This window comes from Leuresthes tenuis, unplaced genomic scaffold (genome assembly GCF_036924035.1).
Source record: "Leuresthes tenuis unplaced genomic scaffold, fLeuTen1.0.hap1 SCAF_12, whole genome shotgun sequence".
NCBI classification, from domain to species: Eukaryota; Metazoa; Chordata; class Actinopteri; order Atheriniformes; family Atherinopsidae; genus Leuresthes; species Leuresthes tenuis.
In genome coordinates this window covers 8519962-8534435 of record NW_027325366.1, presented here as the reverse complement: position 1 = coordinate 8534435, position 14474 = coordinate 8519962, and the positions used below count along the sequence as shown (strand labels likewise).

Below are 14474 nucleotides of genomic sequence, written 5' to 3'. Positions count from 1 at the left end.
GATTGGTAACTGATTAGTAACTAAAAACACATAACCCTAACATGTACGTTTATGTCATGAGAAAAGCTATGTTATGAAAACATAAAAATATGCTAATTTAAACATGAATCCTGCCACTCATTTTCGCTGATGGAAAGGGGCGTGTTCATTAGCTGAAACGAATGGAAGCCATTTTCACTGCAGGGAACTGCGCATGTTCACAGGTAATTGGATATTCGTAGGATAATGCATGAAAATCTGTACATAACTTTTTGTACATTTCCATACAAACCCTTTCATGAGAATACATTGGATTATTAATATTTTCGACAGTGGACATAGTACAAGCGAGCTAAGACCAATACATCTCCCATTTATTTGCTTGTGCTCCATGGATTCAATCAACATTTTTCTCCTAAAACTCTCTCGTGAGCAGTTTTTTCCTAATGGTAATGTCTTTGCAGGAGGGGAAAGCAACCGGTCTAAATTCTGCAGTTATGTGGAAGGGAGTTTCATGCTTTTAGTTGTTAATATAGTAAACACTGAGTGTGTGTTCAGTGTTTTACAGGGTTTACAGGAAACATTTCCTTTGCTGTTCATAATTTCCACATACTGAGAGAACCACAGCCACACCCAAATCATCATGTGGATCCTGAGGAAAACGGTGGCATGTTTTAGTTTACATGTTTAATCTGACAAAATGTTTACTGATTCTTATCTTTACTTCTCAGTTATGACTGCTGGCGAGTATTAATGAGAGAAACAAGGGTCGAGCAGGTTTTCAAACATGAAAGGTAACATTATGCACTTTCATGCACCTACGTGAAGTCACTCAATGACAAGAATGAGAGCATCCTTTTGTCTTAGTTCAGCTCTGCCCTGCCTCAGTATATCAGGCAATAGTTAAAAGCTGAGTGTGATTGACATCATCTAACAGTGTCATTATGAGTTCTTGTTAGAACATGAAAGGTTTTGGGTTTCAAGGGTGTGTCTCCATGAGTGTTTGCTAAAAATATTTAATATCTTGTACATGTCAGGTTGACCTCATTTGACTCATTGATTCATTATTGTATATTTTGAGACACACTGGCTCCTTATCAATCTTAACTTTTTATCTAACGTCTCTAGCAGTGGTTGCCTAGCACCATCATAACAGTGCAAAGCTGAGCAAAAAATGTTGATGTATGAGTAATGACTTTCAGTCAAAAGGACATTGATGAACTCGGCCACTGTTCTAAATACTTCCATATGGTACATTCTGGAACCTTCTTCTGGAGGAGGGATGGAGAGGGTGAATTGGTAAGCAAATTGAAATGCCAATATAGTTATACTGCTTGATAATCAACTAATGTTAAGCTAACTTTTACAATTTTTATACACTCATATATAAAGAACTGAAGGCAATTTTATAGCATACTGACAGCTTTGTTTTAGCTTACAGACTGAAAAATGTTGCAGCAATCTTCCCTTTGTCTGGCCTGGACTGAGGCATTTTTAAGGGTTTGACAGTATAGGCTGCTGAGAGAGTGCTTTTCTGTTGTTTGATCACAACATTCTATTGAAATATATGTATATATATATACATATATATAAATTGACCTCATGTATATATATTTATAGATATTACTGTGTACATTAAGAAATGCAGTATGACACTAGGTGGAATGTGGCTTGTCGTGTATAAGCACTTGGAGTGGTCAACAAGACTTAAAAAGTGCTATATAAATGCAATCCATTTAGTGTTAGAATTTTTATTTTGTAGTTACTGGCTGCATAGGTCATGGTGCTCTGTCGCTGGTTTAATTTATCAGCATTAACATTTTAAAACTGCCAACACACTGTCTGGCATATTCCTTTTGGAAAGTTTTTGAGTTTGTTTGCTTAAAAGTCAGTTAGTGAAATTTCACTCCAAAATTATGAACACGCAGTGCATCTTTATCAGCTGTCCAAGCAGTGTAATCTTAAGAGAAACTGTTTTTAATCAGTCATTAATCATATAGATTGTCATTAATCTATAGATTGTAGTTCATCATTATATAGCTTATTAAATTCCCTTTTATCCAACAAAAAAAAGTGGTTCATTGCTACTGACAAAGAGGCACAAAAATCATCCTAATATCCAAAGCCTTACTTGGCCAGAGATGAGTCATGAAAAGGGCCCAACAGAGGAACAGGGAGAAATGGCAAACTGTAGAAAGAGAACAGAAAAATCCACTCTAACTTCGTGACATCATCCTTCCCACTGCTCACATCCAGACCAAACCAGGCTGTGTCTGGATTTCATTAACCCCCACTCTCCTTACCCTGTTCTCTCCTTTCCCCTTAAATTTTTTTCTCCTTTATTTGGAGAGTGGGAGGAGGAAGAGAGGTGGCAAACCTCCAGCAGTTTGGAAGTTTGTCCCATCCCAACCTTGAACTCAGTACCACAGCTCTTCTGATTTGAGACTGTGTCTACTGTCTCAACCATTTCTCCCTTCATTCAGGACCTCTCTCTTTGTAGCTCTCTTATCAGTGTGTCCTTATTACTGCCTGGTTCAGCTCCCTTTCATAGGGAGGTGGAGGAAAAGCCAGCCTAAGGATTTTATCAGGACAATAATGACCAAAAGTTAAGCTTTCTGTCATTTTATATAACTCACAATTTTAATCTTCAAAAACAATTAAAGTGGAGTACAACAACTTCAGCTCAGGGTAAGTTTTAAATATATGGTGTTGTTCGAAAAAGCTTGCATGCCTGCCTAATTTAACAACTTTAAGACTGACCTCAATTTGCTTTGTATGTTCTATAGAGCACTGACCATAGCATAGTTTCAAGTCATGACATGTAAACTCATGACGCCTGTGATGATTATAGCTTTGCTCACAGATTTTGGCATATACCCTGTAAATATCTGAGAGCATACGTTTAGCAGTCAGACTGAACCTATACTTTAGTGGTAAGAGTGCTTCAAGGGCAAGAGGTGTGCCTGAGGTTGAAGGAAACCTCAGCAATGCTGTGCATGATGCATGTGAATGGAGAAGAGCGTAATCTTTCTCTTTAATTCTAAAAGAAACGTTTTTTTTCTGTTAGGCATTTTAATTTCTTTTTTCAGTTTGAGTTCTAATGATAAATGATTGTGCTGAGTAAAACTGCTTTGATGTTATGTCTCAGACCTTAAACTATGTTAGTGTTTTAACTGTAAACTTGTAAGACATTGCCATACATAGTAATACCTTAGAGGTACTTACTTTCCATTAAACAACACCTCTATGTAACAAACGCATAGCTAAATCTGCTAAATACAATTACACAAAAAATAAACTAATGTCTGTTTGTCAACAATTACCTCCCAATATCAGATTTTAGCCTTCTCGGTTGAATTCAGAAATTTGTTCTAACAAAGAGTAGATGGATGGGTAGATTTTTCCACTGCAACAGTTGCACAAAACCACACCCTCCCTGACATAAAGGACAGGAAGAAATGTATGAAGAAAGTTTTTTCCATCTTTCTGGCCATATACACAGGGAGAACTGGAAAAGCTTTCTTCTATAAGAAAGAATAAATAAATAAATGAATATTATAGAAAAAAAAAGTTTTTTAAAGTTAATAAAAAGGTTAAATGTATGGTGATGGAGGTGGTTTACTTGACCAGATGTAAACCATTAGTCTTCCACCTCCCTTATTGGACTGTTCAAGCAGTGAGGTTGTTTTTTTTCCTGACAATTAATATATTGAATGACAATATATTTCTTATGAGGTACTGCATTTTCATGTATTTCTGTTGTAGTTGATCAACTGAGTTGTTATAATACAATTTTGGTCTTTGTTAATAAAAACAACAAAAGAAAACCTTTTATGAGTGGCAGATGGTTTTATGTGTTTCAAGTATTTTCATATAATTCACAACCAGCGTTACTTCTAAAAGGGTAAAGGGTTCTGCAGCCCCCTTTAGAAAATGTTTTTGACTGTGGAAACATGAAGATACTTAACAGATGACTGTTAGATACACAACATATATCAGCATTTGTGTGTTTTATGGCTACTCCGCTCTCCAGTTGTTCATTTTTTGTTAGATGCAGCACAGATGTCTAGAAATTGGAAGAGATACAACAAAGTTTGCTATTTAAGGAGGCAATCATCAGTAATGTAAGAGATGCAAAAAAACCAGACTTTACAAAATGATTTGCTGTCTCTGCAGATTATTTTATAATCTCCATCTCTTCTTTACCAAGGCTACAGAGGTATAAAGTTTAATATGTGAACAGGCTTCGATGAGCCATTACACCTAAAGACACATCTGTCAGATGCCAGACGGACTAACAAACACCAGCTGTGTAGAACAGCCTGCTAAATCTGTCTTCCCCTCCCTCTTTAAACTTTATTATTGATCCTCCTCTCATCTGCACCGCACATGTCATATCCCATCCTTCCAGATGGGGACTGAGTTGAGGCAGCTAATCATTGCAGCCTTTTGGTTAGTTCATGCAAGTGATATTTCTTTGTATGATGCCAGTAAGGGGCAGTGTTGGGACTTACAACCAGAAGCTGCCATACATTGTAGAAATGAGCCTCATCCCTGTGGTTTACCACCTAGCTTCATAAGTAAAACTTTTACTCTAAAAAGGATTTAGTTTGCAATGTGGGAGGTGTTAAGGAAGCTGTTACAGTTGAGACAAGTTAAAGTTTCATATTATATACATGTTATCTTGTGCAAATTCCAGTAGTGACAATTGAGTTATTTTCTTGTCTTATACAAGTATGTGTGTAAACCTTTAGTAACACTTTTAGTTTTCACTTTTAATTTTCTTAGCAGGAACTGTTGACCACAGCTCTAAAACAATCCACGGTTACAAAATGGGCGACTTTAAAGTATCCATAGACTGTTGTTTTGTATAGAGTAACATCCATGTGACATGACATGGAAGTTGTGACCCATGAATAGTACAATGTGTAATCCCTAATCATGTTGTTTATTTTACGAGCCAAAGCATGGATTTTGTAACCTTTTTTTACTTTACTCTTAATGATACCAACTCACAGGTGAGAGTATATTAAAAAAGTAAGGAATTGAAAGTAGAAGAGGAAGTAGAAAATGGCAAGGACTGTGGGCAATATTGTGTAATAAGTCTCAAAATAGTGATCTCTTGCAAAAAAGATTTGTGTTTTATACCATCCCCTCCTCTCTTTTTATATGTTCTTTTGGCCGAATCAACAGCATCAAAAGCATTGGAAAGGGAATGTGATGATATAGCAAGACGTATGGAGATATTGAACACTGACATACTGATGTATCTAAAGTTAAGCTTTGTCTGTTTAGGCAGCCAGATTTAAATGTGAATTAGATTTGTCAACACGTCACAATAAGAAATTGTGAGATGGTAAAATTCTTATTTGCCTGTTCTATTGTGGAGGGAGGGATTAGCATGCATAACACAAATCTCTGACTATGTGTTCATTAATATTTAAGCCTCACCAAGTGCTTTTTTTAATCTAACCCTTAAACTAACCCTAGCCACATTTTCATCAAAACCTTATTATGTCATTTTCTAAATTCCTTACCCTAACCACAACCGCAACTGCTAGCAAAGTAGAAAAAAAATTGTTGGATAATGTTGGAATGCGAATTTCATTTTAAAAATTTTATCTTGTGTAACAGTTTCACATAATCAAATCTTTAACGTGTTATTTTTATACATACATAGGCATATAAAGATTTCCCACCATGTTCACAAATTAGCAGCAAACTAAGCAGGCCATTTATTGTTGGAAATGACTCACACAATAGGGCTTTTTGTGTTGTTGTTTTTTTCTTACTAAGTACATCTGCCATCTATGGTCTATTGAAAACAGCAAGAATTAACTCATTATTTATCTTTCAAGCTGGAAAAATATTGCAATTCATTAGCATTACAGTATCATCCAGAGTTGGGTGATGTGCAGTATGTTTTCAAATGTCAGTCCTCAGTGACCAGTGATAGGGGAATATAGCTGGCTTCATTTTATTGTAGAGATGTTCCAATACCATTTTTTCAACTGAAAGTATTTTATCTGCACTCTTCGCTTTTAATTTAATTAATTAATTATTAATTATTTTTGCCTTGCCTTGCCTTACCTTGCCTTGCCTATATTTTTTTGGATTATACAGGTATCAGTACTCGGTATCGGCCGATACCCACAGCACAAGTATCGGAATCGGTGCGGTTGCATTAAAAAAAATCAGATACGTATCCGATTCAGTCCCACATTTAAAAATGGCCTTATTCTGATTCGAAAATGTCAGATTCAATGCAACTTGTGCTGTTCACACTGTCAAAAGCAAATTGAATATGGGTCACATATGAGTGAAAAAATTGGATTCAGGTCACTTGTAACTGCAGCGTGACCGTAGCCCGAGAGTGTGCCCTCTGCTGTTGGTGGGCTCACTTACATGCTGAGTTAGACCAAACATTTCAAGGACAGCAATGAGTTCTTTAGCTTGCTTATCTTGGGTTACATCGCACATTCAAGTCCACTGTTATGACTAAACAGTCAAAAGCAGTGCACACAATTTAAAGTAATTCAGTAAAATCATCTATAAAACAATTCTGTGGTGGTTTGTAAATGGTGATATAAAGTATGGAAGATCTCCATTTTGAATGGCACATACTCAAATGATGAAAAAAATCCAGAAACAATATGTGGGTGGGTATATTGTCCCTGAACATAGCACAAACACCCCCACCCCTCTGGTTTTCTTGTGTTTCAGACACAAAATTGAAGTGTGGTGGACTAGTCTCAACCAGGACTGCATTAGTTGTGTTTTTATCGAGCCATGTCTCAGTAAAAAAAATAAAATCAAGATTGTGAGAGGAAATAAAACTATTTATCAAGAATGATTTGTTACTTAAAGATCTGACATTGAGTACTGCATGTTTGAGATTAGCTACAGTTGAACTGGATGCTGTGTTCTTGCAGAGGATATGGATAAGATTTCTCTAATTGGACATCGATTGTCCCTCTCTTCACTCCATCCCTGGGCCTCTGGTTGAGATGGTGTTTACCAACACAGAGGCCTTTAGCGTCCTAGACAACAGCATTGACGCTGTTGGAAATAACAGCTGTGGGCACCAGTGGTGGGGGCCGAGCTGGGGGGGCCTGCATATACTACGCCTACATGACTGTGATATGATTATCATTGTGCTAAGGCTTGCCTCAGGTTAAACCCTTTGTAAAACATGAATGAAAACAGCTAATTGAAGGAATATAGCAAATTGAAGCCATTTATTTTTAAAAAGAACAGTAAAAAAACAGTAATGCAACAGCAACTTAAATACATAAATCAAGGAATGCTCTTTTTTTTTTTAAATGAAAGTGCTGCCACAATATTGTAAAATGAAAACAGCATTTCAATAGAACAGTATAAAAAACAGTAGTGCAACAGCAACTTAAATAAATAACAGTACCTTTTAATGGTAACGTCCATCCATCCATTTTCTATACCCGCTTAATCTGGCGGTCGGGTCGCGGGGGGGCTGGAGGCTATCCCAGCGGTCATCGACGAGAGGCGGGGTACACCCTGGACAGGTCGCCAGTCTATCACAGGGCCACACAGAGACAAACAAGACAAACAATCAATCAATAATAACGCAATATGTCGTTATCCAAAACACCATTTCAAAAATTTGTTTATTATATAGACATTTAGTAAAAATATTAGACGACACACCCGTCTTTGAATCGTGGGTCTAAAAGATGTAAAAAGGGTCTGCATACAAGGGCTCATTCTCGATGGTCTTGAATCTTTTTATACCCGTGTCCTCCTCGTTCTCCCGAGCAAGCAGGCATTTCAGTTCTGTGACCGAGGGGATGACTTCAGGTGTAGATGAAGTGGAGGAGCTCATCTGTCTGGTCAGTCCTTCAAATGGTACCAGAACAGCGATGATTTTCTCCAGTAAAGCCCACTGGTTAGCCGTAAGAGTCACTGGCAGGTCGTTGTCAGCTCCACATGCTGAAATTGACCGTTTCTGCTCCAGTAAACTCTCAGCCATATAGTAGGTACTGTTCCACCTCATTGCTATGTCTTGGTGCAGATGTTTGGTGGGCATTTGGAGATCATTTTGAAAATCCTCTAGGCACATAGCTAGTGGCGAGTGTTTGAAATGTTCAACTATTCACCAGTGCATCACTCACACCTCACCACCACCTGGAGAGTGTGGGCGAAGCATCCCAATCTTGGTACATAAATCTCATCCTTGATTTTCTTCATGTTGCTAGCGTTGTCGCGCAAAACAACATCAATGTTGGACTTGGGGATTTCCCACTAGCATCTCTTCAATTACTTCTGCAATTAATTTGCCAGAATGTGACCGTCGGAACTCATGGCGTGTAGCACCACACTTCAAGGGGTAAATATTGACTCTCTGTCCACCCAGTGTGATGTTAAACTTAAAAAAGACGTGGGGCACACGTCAGAGCTCCAAATGTCCGTGGTAAAGCTGACTGCACGCACGTCTTTAAGCATATACGACATGTGTTTCCTAACTAGGGCTGGGCGATATACCGAGAATTTACCGATACCGAAACTTACAACTATAACCGAATTCATTTTGCTCATTGGTATATTCAGTGTTTAAAAAAAAGAAAAGAAAAATGTTTTTCGTCTTTTGGCTGTATGTGTCGTAGGCTGTGTTCATGTCCATTCAAGACGCAGCACACATAGTACAGCGTATGTAGTCACGTGATAGAGGGCTACATTGGGATTGGGTTCCGCAGGACTCAACTCAAATCTCGCGGGAGCAGGCGAAAAAAAAAACACTGCGGGATCGGGATGTAGCCTAGTGACAGGATGTCAATAAATGATGTGGAAAGGGAACTCAAAGAAGGGTTTTACAGCACAAACACAAAGCAAGGCAAGTCTGACATTTGGAGAAGTTTCTCAGTTGTCCATGAATCTATTAATTAATAGCGTATAAAGTGACGTGTTTTCTCCTTTCTGGACAGGAGAAGACACAAAATCAATGCATTTCTATTATTGTGCGGGCATAAATTCTCAAAGTCTTGCGGGTGCGGGCGGGAGTGGACATACACATTGCAGGAGCGGGCGGGAGTGGACATACACATTGCGGGAGCGGGCAAGAGTGTAACGGTCAGAAATTCAGCAGGAGAGGGTGGGAGCGTGATGAAGAAAACAGTCCCACGCAAGGCTCTATCACGGGACTCCACCCCATCCAGTCTTTAGCGAGAAGAGGAAGAGACGGTGCCAAAATGGAGAACAGTTCAAATATTACAGCGGCAGCTGCAGCGCCGGCGGCAGAGGTAGACCTGCTCGAGGAGGAGGAAGAGCAGCAGCTTGTTCCCAAGAATAACGCGTCTTCAATCGTGTGGTTGTATTTTAATACGCAGGTTATTTTATACTTTTAAACTGGTTCAGTTGTGCGTAGTTGTTCAATAACTCTGAACTAAAACTAATTAATTTGTAACTTAATTTATTTTCAGACACTGTAGGTTTTATAGTCCTTTTTAAAGTGTCAGAAATAGTTGCAGTAAATAGGTCCAGGGCAATCATACTAGTATCAATTTAACTGTGGCTGCATAATTTCTCCACAGCCCCATCTAGTCGCCAAACCTTTTTTTGCGCAAGGGGTGATGGTAGTTATCATCCGTTTATCGTTATCGAGGTGAACTGCTCAATATATTGTGATATTGATTTTAGGCCATATCGCCCAGCCCTATTCCTAACTGCCTCGTATAATTTGGGTAGTGCAGTTTCGGAGATATATTTATGAGCTGGTAAACAGTACATTGGCTCCAAATGCTCCATTATGCATTGAAATCCCAAATTTTCAACGACAGATGGGTTGGTCATCCAGGAAAATAAATTCCACAATTTTGTCTGTTATGTTTGTTGTTTTTCTGTGCTGTCTTTGGGGAATTTATCTCGTCGCTGGAAGGCAGTTTCCAGTGTTTGCTGCTGTAGCTCGTCTTTCCTTTTCCCCTTTGATTTAGTAAATTTGTCATGCTCTTTAGTGTGACATATCTTCAGGTCTTTTATTAAGTTGCTAGTGTTGAAATTAGCAAAACTGCCATCCCTTGAACTTGACATATGTTGCATGTCGCAGACCTGCTGGTGGGAGCATCCAGCTTGTAATATTGCCACACCGCTGACATGATAGTGCTAGCTCGTTGTCAAACAGGTGTCAGGTGATCAATTCTCTTTCGGCCCTCTAAAACAGCAGGCTACAGATGGCAGCACCTGGCAAGAGCGGCGAAGAAGAACTGTGTCAGAGCTAACAGCTAACCAGTATTAAAACATAATAAAAAGTTTAACAAATTATGTGGTATCAGATCGGTTCCTGGACTTCAGTACTCGCCTATGTGAGTATGTTTTTGTATGCATGTGCTAGTGTGTGGTCTTTACTTAACATATCTGAGGTCCAACTGCAAATGTGAATGAGAGTGCTTGTAAGGTACACCACAGTGTCTGTCTTTGGTGAATGTAAAAGAACAACTATGAATAACAGCAATGAATAAATATACTGCTGTGTACAATGTATGCAGCAGACTGGTCAGTACTTTAATCCTCTTGTTTAGTTTGTCACTTTTTTTCTGTTGACTAACTTTTGCAAAAACAAATTTAGTTAAATTTTGCTAGTTTCTTTCTCATTAGTATTAAGCAGGGTCTAAATTAAAATGAGTGATCAATACACGTTTTTTAATACATTTTCGGAATCTTTTATTGAGTCGTTGACCAAATAAGTTCATTACCGTCACACATTTTCAATTGATAACAACTGAATATATATGAAAGATAGACCTTTTATTTTTTTCATGCATGTTTTAGTAATAGTTCAGAATAGTCACACAGTGTAAACATTCAGAAATGTTTTATTGATACAATAATTTTAGTTATTATGTTCATTACTGTAACAAAATTCAAATTTTTTACACTAAATCTTTCCTGTAGTGTAAATTTCACAAATAATTAAAAAATGTCAATTCAGTAATCTGAAAAGACTTGACAAATAGTTCCTGTACAAAAATAAAATTTGAAGGTATCACTCATTCCCATCCAAATATTTACATATTCAGCAAGTGTTACAGTAATTAAAAGCTGTTACGGTAATGAAAAGTTTTGTGACGGTAATGACCTCAAACAGCATTCATACATGGAAGCCATGTTTTTAGTATTCACAAATTAGGCTATATGGTCCAATCTTATTCACTGTTTATCATGTAAGGCTACATTAGAAGTACTGAATGACTAGATTGTCTTGGGTAATGAGAAATTAAGCTTGACTTTCGAAAAAAACGATGAATCAAGAGAAATTCATAAGTTTTAGTGTAACCACAATCAATACAATGTACAATAACATTTTCAATTAATTAAGAACATAACAGAATGTATCTCAGAATCACCATCAATACAATGTAATAATAATCAATACAATGAAATACAATAATCAAACAATCAATAACTTTTCAACCCTCCCTTATTTATGTTTTCCCCAAATCTCTTCGGCAATACTGAAGTGCCTAGCTAACGATGTAGTTGGCATAGGCTCAGGGATCAGGTCCAGGATGTTTTCTTTGAAGTACCACATTTTGTCCCCTAGGATCTTGGTAGAGGGGGTGCAGAACCAAAGGTACAAAGGTTATACAACATTATAGGATACTGCTGGTCTTGATACAAGTATATTTCTAATATGGTAACACTTTACAATAAGGGTCCCTTGTGTTTCCTAAGTAATACACAATAATTGCTAATATATCTGTAAACAGTTAATTAATGCTTAATAATGTACTAACTAATGTTAATTAAGGGACCCTGTAATTTGTATGAATTTTAAAGGAAAAAATATTAAATTAGCTGTGATGGACTGGCGACCTGTCCAGGGTGTACCCCGCCTTTCGCCCGATGACTGCTGGGATAGGCTCCAGCCCACCCGCTACCCGATTAACGGACTGTCGGTATAGAAAATGGATGGATATTAAATTAGCTAAAATGGTAAAATGGCTACAGCTAGCTGGGTAGTCAGTAGATATGAGAAGGAATGCTGCTACAGTACAGTATAACCCCTAGAAAATGAACCACAAAATTTGTAGCCCTGATTATACATATATAATTCATTACTGTAACACTTCATTTCATTACCGTAACAGCCTTGCATATATTATGGTAACGAATGCAGCGCGTTACGGTAATGAATGTCAGTTCCATGTTGCTAGCAATAATTAGCATAGCTAGCATGATGGGGCAGAAATATTTTCACTAACAGTTTGGCTCTAGAAAAGTTACTTTTCCACAGAATACAAAATAATTATCTACAAAACTATTTTAAATATACCCTGTTATGGTAATGAACAGTTGTAGTGTGCCAAGGGGTGTATATAATTACAATTTTTAACAAATCTACTGGAAGAACTTGAAAGATCTTACCTGGTAGCCATTTTGCAACTTCTCTTCCACACAAGGCATCATGGGATAAACTTTATTTATTGGAACACAGGGATTTTAACAGAGCCAAATATCATTGTTATGGAAATTAACTGTTCATGCTCCGGACACTTGTATTTGGCCCAGAAAATAATTATTCACAAATAGTTGGCCCAAAATGGTAACAGTGCTAGTTAAAGGGTATAACCCCAATCATTTTTTCTATTGATATATATATCAAATTATGGGGATGTATTATGATAATTTTGGGTATAAAAAATAAAAGCCCGGACACGTTACTGTCATGAACTTTAAGGTTGAAATGTTGTCATAAAATATAGAGTAATACATCAAATGCAATGACAACAGTAGTCCTACAATTAGTACATACCATAGTTTGATATATAATACAAAAGTGTTATTGTTTTAATAGTTTAGTCTATAAAATCATGTCAAAATGCAATTTCGTGAGAATCTCCTAATTGCAGAGAAAAACAGTTGACTCCATTTTTAGCACACAAACACACTTTATATTAGTAGTTTGTCTCAGGTATGTAACTTGGTATTTGTAGCTAGATAGTGTGTCCACTATCTTCATAACGAACCATTTGCTTGAATAAAATAAAAATACTTTGGATTTTGGAAAATTTTATGAAAGAAGATAGAGTGTATATCATATAAATACAACCTGGGAACACTTACATGAAATGGGCAATGAGCAGTGTTATTCTATTGCAAATAAAACTGTTATTACGTGTTTAAAAATGTTCATCCCATTGGGAATCAAAACTTGTTGGAATGCCAGTTCTGAAGCTATGACCTAAGTGACAGGAGAGGATGAGCATTTACTTGATGCACTGATCACTGTTCACAAAGGGTATCAAGCATTCTGGCCAAATCCAGCTGTTGGTTATGGCATTTGTCCAAGAAATCTTTCCTCTTAGATAATTCCCCATGCTGCCATTGTTTTGACTGCTTGTATCAAAGAAAACAGGACTCCACTGTGCTATGATGTTTTCCACTGTGGTGTTGAGAGCAAGCCAAATAGTTGTGACATTGGCCAAACCTGGCAAACTTTAGAGCCATGGCTTTTGAGTGACCTGAAATCACATGAGCATGGATAACACAAACATTTGTATACAAAGACACCTAGAGTTCCTTGAAATGTAGAAACTTTGTGACTTAGTTCTTGTATCTGGATGGTGACAGCAATGAAATCTCTTGTTTTTAACTTTCTCTTTTGATTGAAATAAACTGTGTATATTTAAAATAATTTTATGTTCAATGAAAACATTCATGGATGCCATGGTCCTCTTTTTGCACACTGTGGAAAGGCTTAATAACTGGCTCTGACAGTTTGTATGACATAACACAGCTTTGCTGTAACCCATTTAGTTGTTGTTTAGTAGCTTCCAATTGCTTTTAAGTGCTTGCCAAAAAATGTGCTGTTATTTTCTACCTGTTTGGATGTTCCAGGTTTAACATTTATCCACAGTGTTCACAGTGCGTAAGCGGTGAACACAACAATATATAAACAACATGACTGAGTGTCTGCAAAGTTGCATTAAATACAAAAGCCATGTGTCTACAATTCATTATTGAATCAACAGAAGATAATGAATTGTCATACAATGAATGATTGGTTGCATGATCTATTTTGCCTTTAGTTTTAAGTTTGTGTGACTTAGACTTAGAAACTTAGTACTCAGTGACCAGTTTCGGGCAGCTTATTCTCCAAAACATGTGTTGGAGTGAGTTTGTTTACAGTCCAAACAGCAAAAATAGGCCAACACCACAGCTTGCACTCAGCTAACCTATAAATAGGTAAAGAATCTTAATGTGCTGTCTAGTAGGCGCTCATACACAACCCCACTGAAGATATTGGTGAGTAGGTTGAGCAATGACTCAACTCATATCTAGTGGGTATTAGTCTTTTTTTTTTGTGGAAAACACAAAGTTCTAGCATGCTATATATAAGCAAACAAAAATCCAGAATTACACATTTCTGATGGCTTCTGTTTGAGCTGCCATGACTGCTGAGCTATTATTGTGTTTCTGCCTGCAGACACATGGGTTGATAAAGAAATTCTTCTGCTTCACTTATT

At 37.3% G+C, this 14474-nt stretch overlaps 1 protein-coding gene across 1 annotated transcript in view; it reads left to right on the top strand.

Moving 5' to 3' along the window:
- Positions 1-2433: 2433 nt before the first annotated feature.
- col6a3 (collagen, type VI, alpha 3) overlaps positions 2434-14474 on the top strand; it is a 97956-nt gene continuing 85915 nt past the window's right edge. The window contains exon 1 of the mRNA XM_072397670.1: positions 2434-2667. The gene's annotated coding sequence lies outside the window, so the exon portion shown is untranslated. The remainder of the gene's footprint in view (positions 2668-14474) is intronic.